The sequence below is a fragment of the Meleagris gallopavo genome, chromosome 25, assembly GCF_000146605.3.
Source record: "Meleagris gallopavo isolate NT-WF06-2002-E0010 breed Aviagen turkey brand Nicholas breeding stock chromosome 25, Turkey_5.1, whole genome shotgun sequence".
In the NCBI taxonomy this organism is placed as follows: domain Eukaryota; kingdom Metazoa; phylum Chordata; class Aves; order Galliformes; family Phasianidae; genus Meleagris; species Meleagris gallopavo.
The window spans coordinates 321,018-324,899 of NC_015035.2; positions in this window are offsets into that span (position 1 = coordinate 321,018).

Below are 3,882 nucleotides of genomic sequence, written 5' to 3' on the forward strand. Positions count from 1 at the left end.
GTTCATTTCTGCCTGGAGAAGCTGGAGGCAAAATGAATGGTGTGAGGTGCAGGCGGCTCTGCTGGGGGCTTTAAAATGGATTGCTCCCAAATCCAGCCAACCCAGGTATTGCAGTGCTGGACTTCAGGGTCTCACCTCCACCGCTGCCTCCTTTCACACCTCCTGGTCGAGATGGGCACGTGGACGTGTTGGAAGTGGCTGATTCTCACCTGTTTTGCACCTCTCACATGCACGGCGCCCTGGGATGGGATGCTCAGCTGCAGCCCCCATCCACCAGCAACATCCATGGGTGCAAGGACGGGGGTGGGAACGAGGACGGGGCCTCAAGGCGCAGCTGGAGGCTGTGGGCTCCAGGTTTTCCAGGCTGCCAGCCAGCCGTTGCCTTGAAGAAGATCTGCTTCTATCTCAAGGTGTCACAGCCTCAAGGGAACCACCTAATCTGTATCTGCGCTGCAACCTTTATCTCTCCCCGCCTGTGTGAGAGGCTCTGTTTATAGCTGCCGAATAATACCTGCTAAATTGCAGGATCCAGCCCCCCCGCTGTACCCCCTGACACTTGTTTCTCTGCAAGAGGGATGCTCTCGCCTGCCAGGTGCTGTTTTCTGGAAAGAAATGATGCTCTGGGGGCCAGGGACAGGCAGCCAGGCTGCTCCTGCCTCTCTTCTGGGTGGGCTCCAGCAATGTCCAAACCCCCACTCACCTAAAAGGGCCCTTCTCCACATTGCTGCCCCTCTGGCTCCGTCCCACCCCTGCTTTCCTCAGCCTGGGCTTTGCTCCTCATTAAAATCAGACGGTATCCAGCAGATCCAGCCTCATCTTTCCTCACCCCACAGACAGGGATGAGCAGAAATCCTTGGCTGAAGAGATGAGCTCCCAGCTTATCTTGTGCTGTGCTGCCCAGCCTCGCATGGGGCCGTGGCCACGTCCTCACTCAGGGATGCTGGGGAAGGGGGGGGAGCATTGGGTGCCTGTCCCCAGCTGGCTGCCCCTGTGCTGTCCTTGCACACAAAATGGCTGAGTAGAACGCAGCATGAAGGCAGAGTGGCTCCAGCTGCATCCCTGCAGGAAGGGAGCCAGGGCTGGCAGCACCAGAGCTGCAGAGATGCTCTGGAAACAGACACACAATGACACGCTCTGGGCTTGTCCTGCTTCTCTGCTTCTCGTGAGTCGCAGCCCTACCAGCATCAATCTGGGCTGCAGAGGGAAGCTGGGGTGCACAGAGGATGTGGGGTGCACATGAAGTGCATGAAGTGCCCAGGGTGCCTCGGGCTTGCAGGGTGCATGGGGTGCAAGCAGCACTGAGGGTTCTTGATGCACATGGGATGCATGAAATGCACAGAATGCATTGAGGGTGCACGGAGCACATGCAATGCATGAGGTGCCCATGGTGCATGGGATGCAATGCAGCACGTGGAATGCACGGTGTGCCCATGGTGCAGGGGATGCAATGCAGCACATGGGGTGCACAGGGTGTCCATGGTGCAGGGGATGCAATGCAGCACATGGGATGCACAGGGTGCCCATGGTGCATGGGATGCAATGCAGCACATGGGGTGCACAGGGTGTCCATGGTGCAGGGGATGCAATGCAGCACATGGGGTGCACAGGGTGTCCATGGTGCAGGGGATGCAATGCAGCACATGGGATGTACGTTGTGCCCATGGTGCATGGGACACACAGGACACACAGGGTGCTGCTGGGCAGCTCAGCAGTGGGCAGTGGCTGTGCTGCTGACATTTACTAATCAGCTCTAACCTCGGCTGCACACCCGCTCGTCTCGCTTGCTGTCTTGTCTCCATGGAGACTCCGCAACCTTTGCTCACTCGTTAATGGTATCTCAGCAAACGAAACTCCAACGCCACCCAGCCTTCCCCTCCCGGCCCCGGCGAGGGGGAGCATCGCCCATGGGAGCCATCCTCCCGCCACCCTGCATCCCATCCCCTCCTGCAGCCGGGGATGAAAGGGACGAGGCCTTGCTAACGAAGGGCTGAGCCTTGCTGGGCCGAGCCGAGGGCAAGTTCTGAGGGTAGGCAGGAGGAGGAGGGCGAGCGGCATCCTCCAGAGCTGGGGATGCTAGGGCTGCAGCAGCACTGCTGGGCTGCAGTGCAGCCCTTCCTGGTGGGTGTATGGAGCACAGAGCCCCGGGCAGCAGCCACGCATGGGGTTCCCCCCGTGCCCCCACCCCCAAACGCTCAGATCCCGCTCTGTCGCCGCCGTCCTGCTCTCTCCGGTTCTGTTTTCAAATTAACATGGGAAAGATGCCCATTACCTGCTTCCAGATAATGACTATGATTAGGCAGAGCTCTGCTGCCAGCCGAGATCTGAAGGATTTCTGTGCACTCCAGCAGCGCTTGCCGGTGCAAAAACAAGAGCAATAAAGTGTAAATAAAAGACTAAAGAAAATAGCGCGGTCCATCAGTGAAAGGGTGCGCAGAGGCAGCTCCAACGCTGGGCTTTGTGTGCTCTCAGTGGTTCCAGCCCCATCGCAGCCCAGGTGAGGTTGGAGCTGGGGCTGCCCCACGCCCACACCCCACGTCTGAACTCGGATCAGCCTCCAGTTGCTCAGAAGTGGGAGAGGGGGGGGGTTGGAAAGAGGGAAACAATAAATAAATTGAGACGTGTGCTTGTTTGCAGTGGGAAGGAGTAGGTGAGCTGCAATGTAATGAGCAAGGCTGGCCTTGGGGAGCTCCTGCCCGGCAGGAAGAGCTGTGGAAGGGATGAAAAAGCCAACCCCATCTCCAGAGATCTCTGCACAGAGCGCTCGTGCTATGCTGGTACCTGGGGTGCCCAGCCCTGTGCCCTGAGGCCGGTGGGCTTTTCTGCTCCTCAGAAGGATGCTGGCAACCCCAAGGGCAGGGAGCAGTGCACAGAGACAATGGGATGAGACATGCTGTGCTCTGCTGGCTGTGTGCCCCTGGCTCAGCCAGAACATCCTCCTCTCCCTGGGCAGGGTGGCAGAGCCCTCGCTGGCCCCACAGGTTCTCTTGTGGCCCAGTGCAGCGTGATTCAGCTCAGCCTTCATCCCTGTGAGGATGAGGATGGACCAGGACACAGTGAGAGGACTGCGGGATGGTGATGTCTGTGCTGCACCCACTGGCACATCTGTGGGAACATCCATGGGTGCATCCATGGCAAATCCATTGTGCATCCACTGTGCATCCATGGGTGCAACCATGGCACATCCCTGGCACATCCGTGGGCACATCCATCGTGTATCCATGGCACATCCCTGGCACATCCATGGCACATCCATGGGTGCATCCACGACACATCCATGGCAAATCCATGGCACATCCATGGGTGCATCCATGACACATCCATGGCACATCCATCGTGTATCCATGGCACATCCATGGCACAACCCTGGTACATCCATGGCACATCCATGGGTGCATCCATGACACATCCATGACACATCCATGACACATCCATGGCACATCCATGACACATCCATGACACATCCATGGCACATCCATGGCACATCCATGACACATCCATGACACATCCATGACACATCCATGGCACATCCATGACACATCCATGACACATCCATGACACATCCATGGCACATCCATGACACATCCATGACACATCCATGACACATCCATGGCACATCCATGGGCGCACCCACCCTCCCCCAGCTGCTCCCTCTGACTCAGTCATTCAGGGCTGAGCTGGCAGTGGGGCATCGCTCACCTCTGGCCCCACGTTACCCCAGTGGGACGGACATGAGAGCCACGGGGCAGCCCCCAGATCCCCATCCCAGGTCAGGTCACAGTGGTCCCACTGCCTGCAGTCCGTGGGCGAGGCGCAAGGCGCAGGGCAGGAGCTAATCTCTGCTCTGATTAGGCACAGTTCCCAGCAATGGAGGTTTCTTCCTTT